This window comes from Spermophilus citellus (assembly GCF_964194105.1).
Source record: "Spermophilus citellus genome assembly, chromosome: 12".
Lineage (NCBI taxonomy): Eukaryota > Metazoa > Chordata > Mammalia > Rodentia > Sciuridae > Spermophilus > Spermophilus citellus.
Genome location: NC_138198.1, coordinates 114,651,225 through 114,674,534, shown reverse-complemented (window position 1 = coordinate 114,674,534; position 23,310 = coordinate 114,651,225).

The following is a 23,310-nucleotide window of genomic DNA, read 5'->3' as shown; positions in this document are numbered from 1 at the left end:
CCTAGTTCAATTCTAACACTTGAGAAAAATCAGCAGAAAAATGAGCAAAAATCCTTCGAGTTTACTGAAGGCAAACATAGTAAAATAAGCAGATTATAATAGTACCCGAAGGGTGGTGGTAGTGCTGTGGAAACAAGAGAAGCAGAGAAGCTGGATCCGGATCTCTGGAGGAAGGGAGCATGCTGCAATTTAAAATATGCCAGAACTTGACTTACCGTGAAGCTAATAAAAGGTGAGCTTTTAGATGCTTCTTGCATAGATCCTTTCCTGGTAGAAATACAGCCAAAGAGCTTTGTAAAGTTTTCCAAAGAAAGATACTCAGATTGCTGTTGATTAAGAGTTCTGGGGGTTTTGTTTGTTTGGTTTTGGTTTTGGTTTTGCATTCCAACTTTCTCTCCATCATACTTCTTTTTTTTTTATAATTGGTTGTTCAAAACATTACAAATCTCTTGACATAACATATTTCATACATTCGATTCAAGTGGGTTATGAACTCCCATTTTTACCCCAAATACAGATTGCAAAATCACATCGGTTACACATCCACATTTTTACATAATGCCATATTAGTAACTGTTGTATTCTGCTACCTTTCCTATCCTCTACTATCCCCCCTCCCCTCCCCTCCCATCTTCTCTCTCTACCCCATCTACTGTAATTCATTTCTCTCCTTGTTTTTTATTTTTTTCCCATTCCCCTCACAACCTCTTAAATGTAATTTTGTATAACAATGAGGGTCTCCTTCCATCATACTTCTATGGGGGTGGGTACAGTAAGCATTTGGGGATCAAATTAAGGAGAAGTTGAGGTGGAGTATTTATGTGACTCATGGTCATTTCTTGTCATCCTAGTATAGAAATGGCTTTAGAAATACTGTCACCCATTGTGCCACCTCATGACAGGAAGTTGCACTAGAGGTGGCATCTGATATGAGACTATCCTACAACCCCTGGCCTCAGAAGTAGGAGAGGAGAAACAAGGTTTGAAATGTACAGATCCAGAAACTTAGCTGTGTTGCTGAGGGACAGAAAGTGGAGCATCTATGCCCAGCCCCACCCTGGTGCAGTGTTTTCCTCTCTGGGGAAAAGGTGAAAGATGAGATGCTATACCTCTAAACAACTATCATGAGTAAAGAGACTCAACACTTGGTAGGCCTTTTTGTAATCTGGAGGCAATATAGATCTCTTTGAGTGTATATTTTAATCTATCTACAAGTGACCCCTGAGGCTGCCAGTTTTAAGAGGTAACCATAAACCAGGCATGGTGGTGCATGCCTCCAGGGACATGGGAAGCTGAGACAGGAGGATTGAAAGTTGCCAGCCTTAGCAATTTATCAAGTCTTAGCTAATTAAGGAGACCCTGTCTCAAAAATTAAAAGGGGTGGAGCTGTAGCTCAGTGGTAAAGTGCCCCTGGGTCCAACTCTAGTACCAAAGAAAAGAAAAGCAGCAACCATAACAAGAAAAGGCTCTGCAGCAAATCCAGCTCCTGTGCATTTAGATCTCATGATCCAACTGATACAATAGTAACTCAAAGTGTGGTTGATAAATATGACAGATGTATCAAAACTCTAGCAAAAGAGGAACAGGACAGATTTTTATGATAGTGAAGGAATTTGTGCTCTCTCCATAAATGACTATATTCTTTTTGAGAAACAGCTTCTATATTGCCATTGGTCCTTGGGAGAGCCTGAATGCCCAGCAGTGAGATCTCAGTATACCATGCAGCCCAAGCTTCCTATCAGGTACTAAGTGTTTTATGCCCCATCTAGCCATTAGGATGAATGGATGGATGAATGGAAGGATGGACAGATGAATGGGGCAGGAATTTATTTCCAAATGAAAATGGTACATAAGAGACCACTCTCAGGCAGATCCAGAGGAATGAGTAACTTGAGTAAGCAGGTGTCTCCAGCTCCTGCAGCCTAGTGCATTGCCTCCTCTCCTTCAATCCCTCCCTCCACTCCCCTCTTGAGGATTACCTCATGTGCAGTTAACTAAGAAAGCAAAAACTCAAGTCTCGTTCATAATTGGGTCTATATGATATGCCAGTACTCCCAGAAAGTGAGTATTATGTAACACAACAGCCACACAGAGGTGATCCTAAAGGATACCCAAGAGGAAAATCTTCCCAGTGGACAGAACTGCAAGTAGAACACTAGATTGAAATATGGCCAGAAGTCTGGATCTACAGTAATTTGCGGAATTTTGTCAATGATTTGACTGGATCACTTTAGATGGGGAAGGAGCACGATTAGAATTTGATGATGAGGATGTCTTTTTGAAAAAGTATGTGGCTAGACCTCTCAGAATGGGTACAGCCATGAAGACGGTGATATCCCAACTGAATTCCTACATCTCCTTTAAAGGAGGCTCTTAATAACCAGGTAGGCAGAATTACATTATCCATGAATATCAGTTAGACTCTGGTCATTCCAACACTTGCTCAATATTCCCATAACTTAAGTAGGCTTAGTGCAAAGACAGAAGTTATACATGGGCCAACAATATGGACTTTCCTTCCCTGAGGCTGACCTGAATAATGATTACTGATTGCCTACTGTGAAAATAGTAGAGACCAACATTGAGCCCCAATATGACATAATTCCTTGGTCAGAGCAGCCAGTTGTCTAGTCCCAGATTGGCTACATTCGTTATCTTCCACCATGCAAAGGGCAGGGAATTGCACTCACTGATATAGATACATCTGTACCTACGGACATGCCTTCCTTGCCGCTAATGCTTCTGCCAGCATCATCATTTATGAACTCACAACATGACTCACTCATCATCATGGCATCTCATCAAGGAACTCTTTTCGTAGCAAAGAAACATACAGAAATTGGCATGTGGCTAAGAATAATATGTTTTTACTACATACGTTCTTGTCCATGAACAGCTGGATTGATTGAACAGGAGACTGGCTTTACTGAAGACTTGATAGTGGACTAATTGGAGATGATACTTTGAAACATTTCCATTTTCTCTTCTGGGATGCAGAATATGCTTTGAATTGATGACCATTCTATAGTGCTCTCTCTATAGCCAAGGCCCATACAGGGCCCAGAAATCAAGGGGTGGTAGTGAAAATGGTTCTTCTCACTATTATACCAAATCAACCATTCTCAATGGTTTAGCCTCCCGTCTTGGCAACTTTAAGCTCTGCTAGTTTGGAGGTCTTAAATCCTCAAAAAGAAATGCTCTCACCTGGAAACACAGCAACGAATTCATCAAATTGGCAGAAGAAATGGCCCTCTGATCCCTTACGGGTCCTTTTACCACTGAACTAGAGAGTATTAAAAAATGACTGATATAATTGATCCTGATTGCCAAGAGAAAATTGGATTATTGCTACATAATGTGACCAAGGGTGATTATATCTGGAATCTAGTCGATCTTCTGGGATACCTTTTAATTTGTCCATGATCAATAGATATTGTTAATAGAAAACTACAGCAACCAAAAAAAAATTACTGTTGAGGACCTATACCCTTCAGCAATTAAGATGTTGTTCCTTCAGCAGATAATCCTGATTAGCCAAGGCCCGATTGGAAGTAAGGGAACTATATAGAAAGAGTAGTGGAAGAAGAAAGTCATATCCTCTTGAGCTTGTGAGCAATTTTAGAAATGAGGATTATATTAGAGTTGCAAATTTTAATTTTTCCTACTATACATACACCTTAATTTTTAATATATAACATTTTCTTCTCCCTCCTTCTTCCCATTACTAATTTACATGAAGTTGTTGGAAGTTAATTTCCCAATTTAGTCTTTAGGCAACAGAATATTCAGTGGGGCTAGGTCTGAATTTGAGAAATAATTAATAGAGCCAGTGAGGATACAATGACTGAGACTGTAAATGACCTCATTTTGGAGAAAGTGAGAACTTTGTTTTGCCTTTACAAATATTAGCTGTAGCTTGTTAGTTGGAAACATAGGGTATTTTTATTGTTTTCCAGAAGTTCAAGTGTGAATAGAAGAATATAGATGAAGCGGAGTAGCTAAACCCCTTGCCAGTGATTAAAAATTATAGTAATTACAAATTACTGCCTCTCTGCAAATCTACCCTTCCTCACCCTGCTTTGTGATATGGAGCCGAACCCTGTAAACATTTCTCCTTTGCTTGCTGGCGCAATGCTAAACCATGCCAGTAGAGAGCGCTGGAGGGACACTGGAGGAGGGAGGGGTGCTGGTGTCCCTTTTCTCCTTGTCCCTGAGGGATGCAGATGCCAGTAGCATTGCAAGACTCAACGCTGCTCACCCTCCAGCAGGTTGCAATGGCGCCTCAGAGACTGGCTACCATTGAGTTTTATAAGCACCTTAGCTGGCTTCTCAGTCACTCTCACTGACTCCCCAGTGGGCAGGCTCCTCTTGCAACCTGTCACACCTCAGAGAACTTGTCCGATACCCAGTGGGTGGCACCCTCACCCTCTAAATGGAAAACTCAGCCCTCAGGAGGCAGAGCCTCTCCCAGGCTTCTTTCCTTGGGTTCTGTGCCTCAGCCCCATAGTGATTGTTACTTTCTGATCTGCTGTTCCTGTATTCTTTACAGTTATTTTTACCTCTTAGTAGCTAATCCACTGTTACTAATATCATTGAATTTTCCTTTTTGGTGTTTTTGTTGAGATCTGTCTCTTGACCGATATAATTAATCATTCAGGAGGCTGCTCCAACCCCCAAACAGTGTCTTACTCAACAAAGTTCGTTGTTCTAGTTATTTTAATCACGAAAGTGACAAATCACTATTCCACTGAAAAACCAAATTACACACTCAAAAAATGGAATTATCTTCATCCCACTCAACTCAGCATAGCCCCGTTCACTTCCCAAAGTTGATGTGTGTCCTTCCAGTCCTAGTCTCTCTCCTCTGATGAATTTCTTTCCCTTTTTGCTTTTGAAACAACGTCACAATGGGTGGTGTGTGGGATTTATGTGTGTTGGATCTGTAAGATGAAATTCCTAGAAACTGAATTATGGAACCAGAGTATGAATATTGAAAATCTAGCTGTCCCTCCAGAATAGCTAAACCAATTTCTTATTCTTCACAAAAGAGGTTTGACATCATGTGATGTCAAAATTGGGAGGAACCCAAAAGTCACATGGTTAAAAACTTTTTGACCTTATTGATGACAAACCCAGGGTCCAGGGAGAGAAATGATTTTTCAGAGTCACAGAATTACTAGATCTGGACTGGGTAGGGGAAACTTAAGTCCAACTAGGCTTGAAGGGATTACAGTTTAAATAACAGTTAGAGGGAGGACTGAGAAAATGCTTCACATAACACTCTTCTAATGATCCTACATTTCAAATAAAATAGTCTGTGCTTCTTCAACCATGGTGATTTGGTAGCCTGAGTGACCCAGCTATTGGCCAATTGTTCCGTTTAGGATTGTAACATCTAATGCTTCAAAGGGAGTTAGAATCCTTCTGGGTCAAGTTTCTACCCACAGTTGGCATCTCCTCTGGCAGACTAGATAATCACAAAGCCTCTGTTGAAATGTTATTGAACAGCTCCTCAATTCCCTAGTGAAAATAGAGCAGAGGCTGACTACTTATCAAAAATCAGGCTTCCCTTTCTTCCAGTTGCACCTTTTTATATAGTAGACCTTTAAAAACATGGAAGGAGGCTCACTTGATGAAGGTGAACTGGCAGAAACAGGGATACCAGTCTCCAATCCTTCCAGCCTCACCCGCCATCCACAGGGCAGGGAACACTCTCGGTACTGTCACTCTAACAGGTTGATGTTGGAGACCCGTCTTGGACCAATTCTTGTTGCTGCTGGGCTCCTAGTCTTGTCGGTTTGATTTGTTCTTACAAAGGAAGTCACTAAATCAAGTGAGATCTCAAAATTCCGTGGGGCACCTGAACAGCCTCTGCCCACCCTTGGCTGGCTCTCAGCCTCTCCCTGGCTCTGTCTTCGCTCCTCGTTCCTCATTCCTCCATCTTCAGTTGCGCTGTGATAGCAAATACAGGATTTTCACTCTTGTGGGCTGATTCCCTCCCAAGACCCATAAAAAAGAGCAGAGTTGACTTACTGTTGGCTTTACTGCCACCATCTGGGGAGGAGCATTGGCAATCAAGCCTTCCTTTATTATTCCTTTATTTGCCTATTTGTCTTTGTAGATGGATCCTTTTCTTTATTATATGTTGGAAACCAAAACATAGTATTGTTTTATTTCTCCTTTATGAATGGAGAAGGAAATGTGTGAATTTTCCGTATGAAATTCCATAAACACAGGCTGACCCCACACGTTCTTAGTCATTCTCTGATGCTTTCGATCCCCTTGGGGGGGAGAGAGAGAGAGAGAGAGAGAGAGAGAGAGAGAGAGAGAGAGAGACAGCCCAAAAGAGAATTCTAAGAGGTCTCCCATACGACAGTTGGCTCACTCCCTTAAATATTAAGCTATTTGCCCCATCAGGCACTCGGAATTCAGAGCTAAAAAAGACAGTTTTTAGGCACAGCCAATGCTGTGAATGTGTAGGCATGATCACCATGCAGAATGAGAGAGGACCTCCGTAGACTCAGAGGTGTACCGTCTGGTTCAGAACCCCTTAGCACACCAGCATGACCTTTGTGAGCAGGAGGGGTGATTGCTCATGGAAATTCAAACACTGCAGAATCTTGGGGATTCTGGTCTGCTAAGTGTGATGAGCACCCATTTAGAAATGGAGCACAAACAGGAAGACATCAGATGAATGACTTGGACTTCGGTGGGCTCCAGCACTTCTGCTGGGAAGGACTCAAGATGTCTCAGATCTGAGTCAGAGGCACTTGGTTAATGGTGCCAGACACTAGCTTTTTGAGTCACTCTTGACCTTCTCCATCTTTTGTACCTGCAGAAGAAAAGCACCGTTACCCAGGGATGTCACAATCCAGGGTAGAAACTGGGGCTGCCTGTCCCTCCTCCACAACTCTTCTTCTACTCCACTGCCCAAAAGACTCTGGTCAAAATCAGCCATTTCTTATATTACCACCCTCTTCTACCCCAGCTGACTGCTCTGATGACCCCTTCCTCCTTGTAGCTGCTGCAACAAGCCCCAACCACTGTGATGCTTTGGAATGTGTCAGAAATAGTTAGGGGCAGGGAGGTGGAAAGGAACATGACATTCATTAACGAAAGATGCTCATTTCGATTTTGTGTCTCATGTTACTTGATGCTCATGAAACAATCAAGAGCTCTGAAAATTTGGCCTCAAAGTTTAACTAAATGCTTTGTGTGTGTGTGTGTGTGTGTGTGCACACGCACGCGCACGCGCGCACGCTAGGGATCTAGCATAGGACCTTGTGCGTGTGAGGCCAGCACTCTACCCAATGAGCTACATCTCCAGCCATGAATGCTTTAGTTTTAAAAATGGTAGGGAGGCATTTTCTCCCTACATGTTGATACATCAGTAATTTCCACAGGAATTTAAATAGACACAAGAAGGCTGCATCCTGTGGTATGGAGCATCCTGGAACAAGACACAGGACATCCACATTGTCCCCCAGGCTGTGTTCATACAGAGCAGAGTCACCTTGAGCTACTCTGGGCCCCAGCTTCCCTACCTCTATGGGAACAAATCTGTAGCCTCTAACATTTTGTGGCAGGTTCCCCAATCATAGCCTCCAGGAAACAAAAATGTTTAAATTTTATTTTCCTGAAACTCAGAAAAGTTATAATAAAGTCGTCTTCTGTCTGGTTAGCAGCAACAGAATAATCACTCTCTGTTTCACAAGTGGTCAGTTTGAGGGGATGTTTAAACTCCCTGCTCTGCCCACTCTTTTCTCCCCAGATAACAGTGAGTTCAGGGAAGTGTGTGGTGACTTGCGGGGCAGTTTTTTTGTCTGCTTTTCCCTCTGATCTGTCTCATTCTTGCTCCAGCATCCTTTGAAGTAGAACTTGTCTGGTCTGGTCCTCAGATGTGACCTCTCTTCATAGGGACACTGTCTGAGTCGCCGGCCTCTGTCCTCATTGCCCCACTAAAGTGTCTGAGGCACTGCCATGGCCTCTGGCCTTCCTAGCCACATGCATCATTAGCGGTCTTCTTTGAGTTCACCAGTCCTCTGCCTTTGGGGCCTTTCTTGACTAACTTCCCGAGCTCATCTCTATTCTGTTATCCTACACCTTTGCAGTTCAGGGACATGGCAAGGGAGTTGACACTCAGAGGTCCAAGTGACACATTTCCACTCTGGAATTATCAGTCTTGGAGAGGACAGGTGTTTTTATCCCTCAATCCCCCTTTGGGACTCAGCTGGAAAAGGTCAGATGCCAAGACAGTCCTCGTAACCTCGACTCAGTTATTTTTAACTTTCCTTCCCATGCCTTAGCTTCGAGAGCTTTGAAGGAGGTTCATAGGAAAATGGGTGATTCTAGACATTTTCCTCTTGAGATTTCTCTGGTCTTATATCTAAATAGTGTCTCTGGACTTAGAAGTCAAGAATTTACCACCTGAGCCTGTGGCTTTATAATAACTTCTTTTTTCACCAAAGTTGGTAACTCATGTGTAGCTGTCTTTGCTGGGACAAGGACCGTGTCTTAGGATTGAAATGACACTATTAAAAGAGTGGACATGGAGATGTAAAGCAAAGCTATGGGTCCTACACATGCCAGTATGACAATTCAATGACTGGGTGAACTAACCTAAGTTAAGAGTGCTACTCATTCAGGAAACTTCCTAAAAATCAGGAATTCACAGATCCTCACTACTTACACTGTTCTAGAACCCAAGGATTTAACAAGCACAAGACAGACAAGGTCCTTGCTTGCATGATACTTTATTCTAGTAAGGAAAGATACTAAACAAACAAACAAAAATAATTAGACTAATACAAAACATTTATAATTGTTATAAATGATGAGAAGTGTCTGGCCATTCCATATCCTAGGGGAATAACATTTGGAACCTTGAGATCAACAATTACAAAAGCCTGAGATAGAAAAGAAACTAGAGGATATGTGTAAGATGGATGTAAGAAATCTGTGCAAGGCAGGTCAAACATCAGAATAGCACAAAGGCATTATTCACACATTGAAATTTAGATAGAATAGGGTGTTTCAGTGAGGTAGGGTCCCCTGAAATTGAGATGGTGGTAGGGAAGTAGGGACAACCAGAATGTCATTTAATGATATATTTTTCCATCATTTATTCAGTTACTTACTCATTCATCCTATAATCACTCATGGAGAACTCTAGGGTTTATACAAACAGAAAAATCATGGTCCTGAATCTCAAAATGCCTACAAATCAGGGTTGGGGATTTAACTCAGTGGTGTAGCATGTGCTTAGCATTCATGAGGCCCTGATTTACATCTCTAGCACTTCAAAAACAAAAAGAAGAAAGAAAGAACCTACAAGGAAGGGAGAACCTATCAAGGAAGGAATTGGGACATATAATGAATTACATTCAGGTGCTATGCATTAAATGCACACAAACACATGCATGCACAGATCTTCAGTGCATCCTGGTCTGGAGGCAATGGAAACCCAGATGGATTGAAAGGGAGCCAAAAGTGCCCAAGGTTATTTGTCCCTTGCTTTGCAAACCAAACCTTTGGAGGGAGAAGCAAATTCTCTTTTATAGGTTCTAAGGTTCTGATTTTTCTTTCTTTCTTTCTTTTTTCTTTTCTTTCTTTCTTTTTTTTTTTTTTTTTTTTTTTTGTAGTGCTGGGGATCAAACTACCACTGAGCCATATTCCCAGCCCTGGGTTCTGATGCTTGCAATCAAAAGTCCTGACTTTGAAAACGATAACTTCTATAGGGAGTTTAAAAGTCTACAATAATTAGATGGTAGTATGAGGAGCTCCATGGACCCATTCACTAGTGAAAAAAAAAAAAAAGCAAAACTGGTGAAATTTACTTAAAACAACCATTTCCAAGTCTCTGGAAATTGTCAAAAGGAATGTACAACGGATGAAGAAACACTTATTCAAGAGGACCTTTTAGTGCTCAATAAGAATAGTAAAAGTTAATGGTGTCTGAGCCACATCCTGGTCCCTTCTGCCCAGCTCAGCTTGACAGAAGCTCTACTCCTGGTCGGAGGGTAAAGAAGATGGGCCACATGTGGCTACTTCGGGAGGCTGAGAAGTCCCAGATGAAGGCACCAGCAGCTAAGGGTCTTGTGAGGGTTCACTCTCTGCTTCCAAGAATGGCTCCTGGTTGCTGTCTCTTCGTATGGCAGAAGGGACAGAATGGCAGAAGGGCAAAAGGGGACATGCAGGCTCCCTCAAGCCTTTTTATCATCTCATCTGTGAAGGCAGAGCCCTCATGACTAATCACCCGGCAAAGGCACCACCTCTTAATGCTATTTTACTGGGGTAAAGTCTAAGCAAGAATTTTAGAGGGGCTCAAACATTCAAACCATCCCAGCTAGCTAGTTCACCAGCAAAAACCAGGACAACAGGCAGCTCCCAAGAGCCCTCCCAGGGTCAGGAAAACCTTCCACTGCCCTTGGGTATATAAAATGGTGCCATCGCTCTAGGAAGCATGTAGCAATCCCTCAAATGCTTAGTTTAGACATAGAAGTACTGTATGATCCAGTAATTCTACTCCTAAGTATGTGCCCAAGAGAAGTGAAAATATAAATCCATGCAAAACCATACATGTTGGTTAAATCAGTATCATTTATAACAACAAAAGCAGAAAAAATCCAAATTATCCATCAGCTGATGAATGGACTAGTAAAATACAATATCTTCATACAATGAAATATTTGACAATAAAAGAGAAATGTAATACTGATACATGCTACAACATGAATGAACCTTGGAAAGTATTATGCGAAGTAAAAGAAGCGACATACAGGAGACCACATATTGTATGTCTACATTTATATGAAATATCCAGAATAAGTAAATCTTATATATAGAGAGATCTATAGAGACAGAATTGGTGTGTATGGAGACAGGACAGGGAGGGATGGGAAGTGTAGGAGGTGACAGGGAGACTGATAGGTGAAGAATATAGGGTTTCTTTTAGGGGTGATGAAAATACCCTAAAATTGTGTTCATGGTTGCACATCTCCAGGAATACACTAAAAGCCAGTGAATTGTGCTCTTAAAGTGGGTAAGTTATACGGCATGTTAACTATACCTCAATAAAGCTGTTTTTTAAGGGTTCTATAATGCTTTGATTCTCTGTTATTGGCTATGGCCGCATAGAGAAAACCATCACTGCTCCAAGAAGATTGGGTGCAGGTTCCCGGTTAGGGTGCCATAGGAATAGGAAGAAAGCAGGTCACAAGGCAGCCCTGATACCAGGGGTAGGAAAAAAGATTCTTCCCCATTATTAGAGCAGTAAAGAATAATGTGCATTTTTACAATAATCCACACATACCTTAACTTGTGCACTGCAGGTTTCTTTCTTTTCCTTGATTCCATAACAGAATTTTCTTTGGGGAAGTTTTAGAATTTGAATGTACATCTACTCCCTGGGGAAGGACAGTTTGGGGGCCATTAGTCCTCAAAGCAGGTTTTGGGGGTCGGTGCAGGGGAGTGTAGAAAATCCAGTGCCCCAAGGGGTAGAAGAGGGAGCAGCAGGTGTGTCCTGGAGTCCTCTGCTTTGGGAGGACAAAGTATAGAATGGAGCATCCAAACAGGCAGGAGTGCTAGGGAAGAACCTTCTCAGGTGACATGGGATCCTGCAGGCTGGCTGACCCCAGGTAGCCAGCCATGGGTCAGCAGCAGAACACCTCCACCTGCCAGAGCTGTGGGATGTTAATCTGGGACCCGGATCTTAAGATGTTTCCATAACAACAACGAAGTTGTTCTTGTGAGTCGTAGACCAAGTCCCCGATACCAGGCAGAAGGCAATTCCCAGGACAGGGGCTGGGATCAACCAGCAGCAGACCTGGGAAGAAGGGCTTCTCCTGCCTTTGCTCAGGATGAATTCCAGATCCAGCAGCAGGGATGAGCCAGACAGCTCTGAGAGGAAGAAGTCGGACAGAGGCCGGCCCCCCGTGCTGCACCCTGGACTAAGGCCTAGAACTAAGGGAATTTTCACAGACTACAAATTGAAAGTAATCATGAACGTGATGAAAGAGGAAGACCTAAGTGAGAGTAATGAGTGGAAACGTGAGCTCCAGAGTGTCCGCAGCCTTGTGCTCATTTTTCTCTGGGCTGAGGAGGGCCCCTGGAGCAAGGTTTCTGTGCTGATCAAAATTCCTTAAGAGGATCCTTAACAAACAACAGCATGTCAAGAGAAGAGCTCTGAAATTGGGGAGAGAGGACTGAAGTGCCATAGCACGTTAGAGATGGATGAGAAAAAAAAAAGAAATGAAGCCTCATTTGGATCGTAAACAAGAAGAGGGGCAGATGGGGGGAGTAGGGACAGAATTATAAGTGCTTTAAACTAGTCGGTGGGGAGGACAGATTTTAGATCTCAGAAGGAAAAGCCAGGACTAATCTGTGAAAGATGTCACTTTACAGGGAAAATTCAGAGTGGAAAAATGAAATAGGGTTTCTTGTAGGGGTAATGAGTCCCTGGTCCCTGGAGGTATACAAGCAGAGATTGTTGGGAAACTATAGAAGAAATTTGTGCATTTAATAAAGAGAAAGTCAGGATGAACTCTAAATATCTTATGATCAGAGATTCTAAGTCTCTGAGACCTAACTGGAGGAGCAGTGAGAGCAGTAAACATAGTTAGCCGGAGTCCTTTATGGAGAATGGATTTCAGGAAGAGCAGTTAATCAGTAAGTAAAACAGATTGGAGAGTGTGGGGGCTGGGGGTGGTGGCCAGTTGGCAGAACAGTGGACATCTCTGAGATGGTGTTCCTGCTGCTCCTCTTTTCCTAGGAACTGGCCCCTCTGCTCACTAGCCACAGGCTGCAGAAGCATCCTCTGTGTTGAATAAGATCCTGGCCTCAGCCATACACCTGACCACAACTGACCAGCCCCAGTGTCTACTCCAGTGGACTTCCTGGGCCCTGCCCAGAATGGGCTTCTGCCTGAGCTTACTCAGTAATCCCTTCTCCAGCAATTTTAGATCTGGAAGTCTTTCCCTTGGTGGCCAAGACTACCCACTGCTATGTGTGCTTCATGAACCAGACAAGAAGAGACAATGTGTTTACAGACAGGGAGAAGGAGCCCTGCAGGGATGCCCAGGAAGGCAGAGGTTGGAGGTGAACAAGCCCTGCTCACCAAGTTCCACTGTTTCCTAGCATAACCTTGTTCCTACCCTGGATTTCTGGAGATCCCCTGGTGTCCTCATAATAAAGTCCCTTTTGGTTTAAGTTGGATAAAGAGCAGTTTCTGTCGCTTGCTACCAAGAAAGTCTTAACTAAATTCAAAGCGTTTTTAACAATAGCATAAGAGGAACAGTCGGAACAGAAGGGGGGTGCTGACTTCAGTCACAGACGGAAATGATGGGCCGTCACACTTCCTGTCTGACTCCCCACAGAGGCTCTGAGGCTGATGCCTGAGAACATGCTCAAGTGTCAATTTACTGTGAAGCTGGTAAATTGGCCATGGAACAGATGCTACGCAGAATGTGACTTAATTTCATTAGCAACTTTGCATTTGCCAAACAATGTTTTTGCCAGAAGTGCCAGCACATCAGGGTTGTGTGTTTGTTAAAATTAAGCAAGATCCCAGGGAGCCCTGGAGAGGGTCATAGGCTGCCTGGCAGATTGTCTCCCGGCTTCCTGCAGCAGACCCACAGAGTTGAGATTCCCAGGAGTCTCTGTTGCTTGCTGCCCTCAGCTGGACTGGGATGGACCACAGGGGAGGTTTTCCACCTGAGCATCACTCAGTCCAGAAGGCTTGCTAAGAGCTTCCTAACACCCACATTTTTCCACAAGTGGCACCGCTCATGCCCACCCCCTACCCCAGAGGGACAGCCATCGCCTCTGCAGTTGGTAGTCAGTTTGCAGTCATTAGAGTGCCTTTCCTCCCCTCTTAACTGTTTTCAGTGGTGTTCAAGCAACTACGCCCTCCCCTCACAGAGTGGATGAGCCTTAGTTGACTTCTCTCACTGGTAGCAATCCTTCTTTCCTTTGAAGCAAATGCTCTTTTTCATTAGGGCCTAATGATAATGGCTTTGAATTTGCCAGAAGGACTGTCTCAGCCACCCACACCTCACCTTTGGGGCGAGACCCCAGTCCCCATCACCAGTTTCACCATCAACAGCTTCATGCCCCTCAAGGAACATGGTCTCAACAAGTGCAAGGCTCTTTATAAGACATCTTCGGGTTGTTCTCTCACCAGCAAACATGCTCACTGGGGCTATTTTTCATCCACTTGTGGACTATGAGCATGTATTCACACACGACTAAATATTGTAGGTCATATGTCTCAGTATTGGCCTATCCCTGAGCACAGAATACCTTAACAATAATTTTGTCTTGAATTTACACTAATAGTATGTTTAGCTTAACAGATTTACATGATCTTTGGTCTAGAAATAATTCCTAGGGTCAGGACTTGCCAGAATTCTTTGGATGGTAAGTGACTCAAGGCGGATTTGGCTTTCTACAACCTTCTTAGGAAAGGCAGGTTGTTGAACCTCAGGACTCACATTTCCTATTTTTTTCTCTCTTCTTCTTATGAACACATTAGTTTTATTCTCCCAGGCTGACTTTTTCCATGGGGCCAAAATCTAGCTACCTTCCCTGCTTCACCTCCAGAGAGGAAAAAAAAAATCACCTAATCCAGAGGAGAAGCTCTGGAGTCTTCTAACAGGTTTACTTACCCCTTACTCCAGCCAGGGGTAAGAGGAACCATGACTGGAGCCTCCTCCCCAGCGCCATGATTGGGAGGCTACAGATCCTGGGAGGGGGCTGTTTCCCAAACCACCACATAGTCCCCCACAAGATGGAGGAGGTTCCAGGCAGGACCAGACAACAAAGAGTCATTCTGGAGGTGTCCGTACCATTTCCAGAAGAGGAGGCAGAGGTCAAGAGGCTGGGTGATTTGTCCATCCAAATCCCAGACTGGAAAGACAGTTATAGTTTCCAATCCAAGAGTGAGACAGAGTTCTGACAACTTGTTGTTCAGTATTAGGGGTTGAATATTTGAGATCACAGCAGTCTTGGAAACTCTGGATTTTTTAAAGAGCCATATGCTCCCAGAACAGAACTTCACATGTGGTAGATGCTCAAATGCACTGAATTCTACAACATGATAGCACTTAATTATTTTCTTCTTATTCCAAGTCTCTTGTCCTCTCTTCCCTGGCGTCTATGACGTCATGAGAGGGGAAAATGAAAGACTCAGAGCCCCCTGGTATAACCAGAATGGCAACTCAGTCCTAGAGCTTTTTACCTTCTCTCCAGCTGCTTGTCACAGTCAGCTCCCCAAATGCTGAGGAGCAAGGGGGATTCTGGAACAGTATGGGTGAATGTGCTGTTTCAATGCAGCTTTTATGCAAAGCAATCGGGAAAGAGCCCTGTAGCTGGGGCACAGCAGTGGAACCCACTGCCAGCCTGATAGTTAAGGGGCCAGCGGGTATTCCCCTGATGGTGTTCTGAGTGATCTTCCTCTTTGCCCTTGAAGAGGTCCAGTCACATGGCAGTTGTAAGCTTCCCTCCAGGACAGACCTTGGGCTTGGGTAGCAAACGCCCAACCTTCCTGTAACTCTATCCTCCTTCTTTTGTCTCTCCTCCCAGACTCCAGTGCCCCAAATCCTCCCCCTGTACCAGACCCAGCCTCAGAATGGGCCCCTGTTTCTCTTTCCTATCCCAGCCTTCCTCCCATGCATGACGACTTTGCGATAATCTGGAGGTTTTTGATGGGAAACCCGCAGAGACATTATCCTTATCCAAGTCTTTGATTTGCAAAACATAATGAGTGCTTAACTGCTAAAAAGTCAATGGGAAGGACTTCTATTTTGAACAATATGGCAGACTAGCCTTCAGAGACTCAATACAGCACACGGAACTATGCTTTAGAAACGGAATGCACAGTTGAACTGTCAGGAGAATAAAGGAATTATAGATATGTATAAGATGTAGATTCCTAGCAGCATAGAACCTGGATTTTAATGGGCCACATGCACAGGGACCATGAATATCCCAATTTACTTTTCAAAATGTTTAAAAATATAAAATTCTCATACAGTGAGAACAAATCAAAGTTTTATTTAACTCAGTAATGAGAGAAGCAGAAGATGGCAAAACTAGTTCGAGGGGGAGATACCAGAAATCCACGTGTAAAATGGTTCAGGGACACTGGTTACACAACTCTGAAGTCAAACAGAAAGAGGGGAGTGGGGCTCCCGGAGAGTCAAGGATCTATCTTGGGAGTGTTCTAGTTCTTAAAATTGGTGGTGGGTATATATTTACTTATTTATTTTTACTGAAACTATGAAGATAAATTAAATGACCTCTTGTAGGCATGATTTATTTATGATATATTTCACATACACACGTGCACACACGCACGCACACAGTCAATTGGTATGAAAACCAGCAAACCGAGAGAGTGTGAGAGAGCAGAGGAGCTTCCTGGATGCCTGGATGTCCCTTAGATTGTTTAGGGAAATGCCTCCTGCCAATCTTCTGCATGCCAGGAACTGCACTGACCTGCTCTGACACCTCCATCCCTCCACACCCTCTCGTGGATGTTCCGAGTCCATGCCTCCCCTGGCTAGCTGTCCTACCCACGCAGGAGACTCTGTCATAGAGACTTGCTCCTGTTACGATTCCTTTGTCCCCCTTACTAGACTAAATAGCTTCTGAGGGTTAGGTCTATGTTTCATTCAGATCCTTTATCTCTTCAGTGACAAGAACACAAAAATAAATACATACACATATCAACACACACACACACACACACACACACACACACACACTTTCCTGATTTTTTTTTCCCCTCTAAATTGGGAGGACTGTGATTTGGGGAAGAATGGATTTAGGCATGTAATGGTTTGGATCTGGAATGTCTCCCAAATGTGTGTTGAAAGCTCGGTCCCCAGGGCAGCAACGCTTAAAGTGGGGCCCTTGGAAAATGTTTGGAGCAGAGGACTCTGACCTCATCCATGGATTCATCCCTTGAAGGATTCACAGGTGAGTAGACTCTTGAGAGGTGATGGAAACAGAAGGTGGGATCTCATTGAAGGGATTTGGTTCCTGGTGGCATGCTCTTGGGGACTAAAACTTGTCCTTGGCTGCCTCCCCCCACCCCAACTCTCTTTCCTGTTTGCCATGAGGCTAGAAGCTTTCCTCCACCAAATCCTTCCGCCATGATACTACTACTTGCCACAAGCCTAAATGCAATGGAGCCAGCTGACTCTGGACTGAAAGTATGAGCCAAAATAAACCTTTCCTCCTTTAAATTGGTTTTCTCAGGTATTTCATCACAGCAACAAAAAATCTGACCCACATTTTTATTAAAATAGTAGCTCATTAGATGCTGCTATTAGTAACAATAGAAGTTCCATCACTGAGCAATCTACTGGGCACAGAGAACCTTCAAATCCTCCAAAGGAGCCCTCATTGAGGTATACACTGGACACAGCCTTGGCTTGAGGCAGGCAATGGCACATCCTACCCCTCTGCCCAGGATGAGTCCTCAGCACCATCCTTAATTAGCAGCCTTCCTTTTAGCACAAACCTAGATTTTATATAACAAATAAGGGAAGGAAAGTATCTAAAGTCTTCTTAAAATAGACCTTATTCTTGGGTAGAGCCCATAGGTCTCTCTTCATACGCTAAATGTTGTCATGTCAGTAGGTGATACCTGGAATTGTTGCAGTCGTATTTGTGACTAATCTGAAAATGAAACTAATTCCAAGGATGGCAAACTAGAGAGATGACGTATCAGTCAGCTGGAGGTAAGTTATGCTGCAGTAACAAAACATCTACAAACCTTAGTAGTTAACAAAAATATGGGTTTATTTCTTGCTAACATGACATGTCCAACATGGATGGGCTTTGCCTGGATCTTTTTTCTGGAATCACTTTGTGCACACATCTCCTATCTGGAACCTGTTGATCTCATGATAGAAGGAAAAGAGAAATAACAAAACCTTCCAAGAGAGCACTTAATGCTTCTGCTTAGAACTGGATTATCTCCCTAAGCTCACATTTCACTCACCAAAGGACATCATATGGCCACGCCTGATGTGAATGGAGTGGCATGGCATAATCTTAACTGAAGGGTTGTGGCAAATATTTTGGAACAATCATGCAACCTACCTAGGTTGGTGAGAACCTAAGAATCTGGGTCCTTATTGACATCACTGAGTTACACTCTGTAACCTTATAATTTTCCACATCTCTGGACTTATTTGGGAGATATTTTTAATTGACTTCTTCACCTCTTCATTGTTTAAACCATAGTTGCTTTAGTCCACAGAGATTGGGTGACCTCTTCCAAGGACATTGGTTATTTGCACATTTTTAAGCAAGAAAGCTCAAGATTTCTTATTATTTGACCCCATAAACATGACATAGTGGTCCTCAAGCTTTATAAATAGCCTCAAAGAGGTCAGGGGGATTTTTGTGGAGCAAGGCCAGATAGCAGAATTTTCAGATTTTTCAGACTCATAATTCAGCTAATTTGCTGTACCTTTATTCAGATAGTTGTAGAGGTGTGTGATGAATTTTATTTATCCAGCAAATAATCCCCCCCACACACACGCACACAGGGGATATTTTTCTAATACTGAGGATTTACCCTAGGGGTGCTCTAACACTGTGCTTTATCCCTTTTTATTTTCTTTATTTTTGAGACAGGGTCTCACCAAGTTTCTGAGGCTGGTCTCAAATTTGTGATCCTCCTGCCTCAGCATACTGGGATTACAGGCACATGCCACCATTTCCGGCTCAAACAACTCCTGCCCCCTTTTTGTTGGCACACTATAATTATACATAATAGTGGGATTAATCATGCCATATTCATATATGCATATAATTTGTCAAACAGCCCCTTTTGAAGTACTCCTACCCCATCTCTTCTATGCGGAATGTCTGTCCCCTTCAACGTGTGCCTCAGGCTGACTCTGACTAGTGACTGTTCTTCAACTTTCTGGCCATAGAGAGCCTCCCTGGAGTCTCCAAAATGGCCGATTGCAAACGATAGAAAAACACCCCATCTCCAGCACACCAAGTAACAGAATTACTGTAAGCAGGCTACAGAGATGGGACCCAGAATTGAACCACCTGCTTCCCCCAGAACCTTGACCAAGGGAGAGGTGGGGCCTGGCTTCAAAACTGAGTGAAGCCTGAGAATGACACACACACTCTCTCATCTCTGCCTCTCACAGGAGAAGCTTCATCTCTCCGTGTGTGTGTGTGTGTGTGTGTGTGTGTGTGTGTGTGTGTGTAGATCAGCTTCCTCCACATGACACAAAGGTATCTGTTGAGAACTCTCAAGTTTTAGGTTTTCTGACTCCCCTAGTTCAAGTCCTACATCCGAGGGAAAGCCCGGCTTGGCCTGGCTTGGGGCAAAGATCTACCCCGAGTCAACTAACCTAGGTCAGGGTCTTATGATTGGCCCAGTGGGGTCAGGGGCCAGGTGTGCAAGGACCCAGCAGCTTCTGCAGGGACCACCAGGTTGGAAAGTGGAAAGGAGCAGTTCCTAAAACATCGGGGGAGCTGCCCTTAGAGGATGGGCAGGAGATGCTGGGCAGACACAGGACAGACATCCACTCTGCCTTCCACAGCACCCCAGGCTTTGTGCTGTGACTGCATGTCTGCTCACTCCCCAACTAAGCTGAGTCTGGGGGTAGAAAGCTGGTTTTCCCCAGTGAAGACACACCTCAGGCAATAGGGTGCAGTGGAATGACCTCTGACACCTAGTCCAGGCCTGATCCTATCAGTGTGACCTCAGATAACATCCCCATCTCTAGGTGACAATATGCAGAGTGGTGCCAACCAGGAAGCTTGACCAAGCCTCAAGGCCTAGCATTTTATTGAGAGTCCATCACGTAGACATCTGCAGAGCTGCCTCCAGCCCCTCCAGAGATCGAGCTAATACAGGTGATCCAAAACCTCCCCCTCAAGTTAGACTATGTGATGTCACTCCAAGCCCCCAAGGAACCACACTCTTGCTGGGCATAGAGATCCAAGGAGTTGAAAATCACCTCTTCGGAGTCACAAGGAGGAGACTGCTCTTTGGTAAGGCTGATTCCTCATTGCACTGTCATAAGTTTCTTATATTATTAGGTATAAATAGTGCCTCAATCAACCCTGCACCTTGTCTTATCTTACCTTTACATCAAGCCATCTAACTGGGAATGGAGCCCTTGGCAATCGTAGAACAAATAATTGTACCAGATCAGTTGAAGACTGACACACTTTAGCACATACTGAGAAGTGGACACCCTTGCACCCAGTAATGGTGCAAACAGAGAGAGAGGCTGGGTATGCAGGGACCATTTCCCAGAATTTCCTCTCGAAAAATTCTGGGAAAAGCAGCCAGTAGTGCATTTCAAATTTGCAGGCAATTTAAAAACAAAACATCTTCATTCACTTTGCTTTTTTAGTAAATCTATAGTCATATATTCAAGTTCAAAAAGTACAAAGTGTGTGTAATGAGAAGTCCTCCCTCTCAGGCAGGCAACCCCAAATGGAATTCAAACTGATGGAAACATCTGCTTATTTGCTATCCCCACCCTTGTGTCCCTGGAAATATTCTGAGGGAACTTCATTCAGGTTTTGTTTGGTCCAAATGAGCCGCATATACAAACAACAGTCTTCATCTGAGTTGTGTGTCCTGCTCTCTGCCAGGCAGGCATGGGGTAGAATTCATTAGAAAATCCTGTCCTTCTATTATAACCTAGTCACCTTGCTCTGAGACTCTTTCCTGCATATTTTGGCAAACTCGGGGCAGCTTCCCGGGGATGATAAAAGATGATCTGTCCACGGAGTGGGGGTCTAAACCTGCACATCCCCTTTGCATTCAACGTGTGGGTCTCCTCCTGTCTCTAACCAGGTGAACTTTATTTTACTTTGCTAAATAACGTGTTTTCCATCCCTTTGCCTTGCCAACTCGAGGCCCTGAGACCAACACATACTTTCAGCTATTCACCTGGAAAATAAAGCAACAGTATTCTAGGTCTGTTCATCTCCAGGAAGCCTGCTGAAGCGCCATGCGTCAGGCGGGCATGCTGCAGAGCACACAGGTTAATAGGGACCAGCTTTGCAAACAGCAAAGCCCAGCTGGTGAAAACCAGGGAGAAATGACATTTGCAATTACCTGTTTGTCAGAAGCCGTGTGGAGAGTGTCTGGGGAGCATTTCATTTTGAAAGCACTCCCCGAATGCCCACTGCACTTCTTGGCATCCATTATCAGAGTTGGCAGCAACTGGGCATCTCTTCCCTGTTTCTCACCATTTATGCCAAGAGAACAGAAGATAGGGAAAACAAAGCCTGGAGGGTCAGTTACCTGAACACTGCCAGTTCTCTTTCCCAGCAGAGCTTCTTTTTTTTAAATTTTTTTTTAAAGAGAGAGTGAGAGAGGAGAGAGAGAGAAAGAGAGAGAGAGAAATTTTAATATTTATTTTTTAGTTCTCGGCGGACACAACATCTTTGTTGGTATGTGGTGCTGAGGATCGAACCCAGGCGAGCGCGCTACTGCTTGAGCCACATCCCCAGCCCTCCCAGCAGAGCTTCTAAAACCCTCAGAATTGTCTTTTTGGAATGCTGCTTGGGACCTTGACCCTACCTAATGCACTGATACCACACCTTGACCTTACAGTCTTCAAGGGGGACTCGGGAGCCTGGCCTGGGTGTGCCTCCTGGTTCCATGGGTCGACTGTACTGATCTGCTAGGGCTTCCATCATGAAGTACCAACTGGGCTGCCTGAGCAACAGACATCTATTGTCTGGACTCCCTGGAGGCTGGAAGAGTGAGATCGAGGTGTCCACAGGTTGGTTCCTTCTGGGTCTATGAGGGAAAATCTGCTCCAGGTCTTTTGCCTAGCTTTTGCCAGCTGTGAACACTCTTTGGCCTTCCTAGGCTTATAGGTGTATTAGTACGTCCATCTTTCACGGCATCCTCCCTGCACGCGTATCTGTGCCCCCATTTATAAGGCACGGTCGTGTTGGAACAGGGCCCACCCTTCTCCAGTGTGGTCTCACCTTCCCTAGGTACATCTGCAGTGACCCTGTGTCTAGTGTTGTCACATCCTGAGGTACTGGAGGTTAGGACTTCAACACGGGAACTTGGGTGAGACACAGTTGGATTGGTAACACCAGGTGAGTGACCTGGACAGGTTTCTCAACCTCAGATCCTCCACTTCCTTAAAAGTAGGAGCCTGCCTTCCAGTGGACACCTGTGAGCTGCGCATTTGATAGTTCTGCACAGAATCTGGCACATAAAGTCCGTCTGGTCTCTTCAAATAATCACAAGGGCTTCCAGATTCATACTCTGTTGTTGTCTGATCAGTTTGGCCTTCAAAGGTCTTATTTATTGGGTTCTACTTCTGTTTAGAGAGAAATCTCTACTGCTTAAAAACAAACCAATGATCTAAAAACAGCAGCACTTGAGGATGCAGAGTAGTACTCAAGATCAGAAGAGTGGGACCTGAGCTCACCCAGCCCTGTACTGAGCTACAGGTGATGGTGAACAGTGGGCCCCTCATGTGGAGACAGGATGACCCTCCCAGCCCTCTCACTCTAGGGGAGAGCAAGCAAAAGAACTTCCGGGAAAGCCCTCTGTGAAATGTACCCTGGAGAAACACAAATAGGAGAGGGAGTCGCTTCTCACCCACACCAGTTGAGAGAACTATTTGCCAACTCCACATCCTATTGATCCCAGTAATCGCTGTCTCCATCGCTGCCCACTGATTTATGGGGTAAGAGGCACCTGTAATGTCAACATCATTCATTAGACCTCACGCCACCCCCAAAATCAATATCAACGTTTCAGGATGGAACAAGTCTTCAGAATTAACACCACACCCATAAATTAAGCAAAGTTCTGGGATTTGTCATTTCATGCAGCTGAGTGTTGGCAAAAGAGAAAAGAAGAGATAGAGAGAAAAGGAAGGAACAGGTCCAAGGAAACCAGGATCCCATATGCAAGACTTTGGGACTCCATGGCTCCAGTGGGCGCTGGCACTTAGCCGAGAGCTAGTTTTGTGGCCCCCGATCAACCACACCTCCTGATTGACACCTTCACAATCTTCCCAACTTCTTGCCACCAGCTCGTGCAGATTCCACTCGCCAGCCCCCTGCGGCTCTGGGTTCAGGTTTTTCCTCCCACTTAGGACTGTGCCATTTCTTCAGCTCAGGCTTCACTGTGGCCTGACAGCATTCCTTCCTCGCAGACCCTGCAGGCTCATTCGCCCCTCTCCTTCTGTCCCCTCACTTAGGTCTGACGTCTAAGCTGGAGCCTGCCCCTAGCTTTCATGTTCTTGGTCGGCATGTACTTTCCAGAAAGATGTTTTCCCG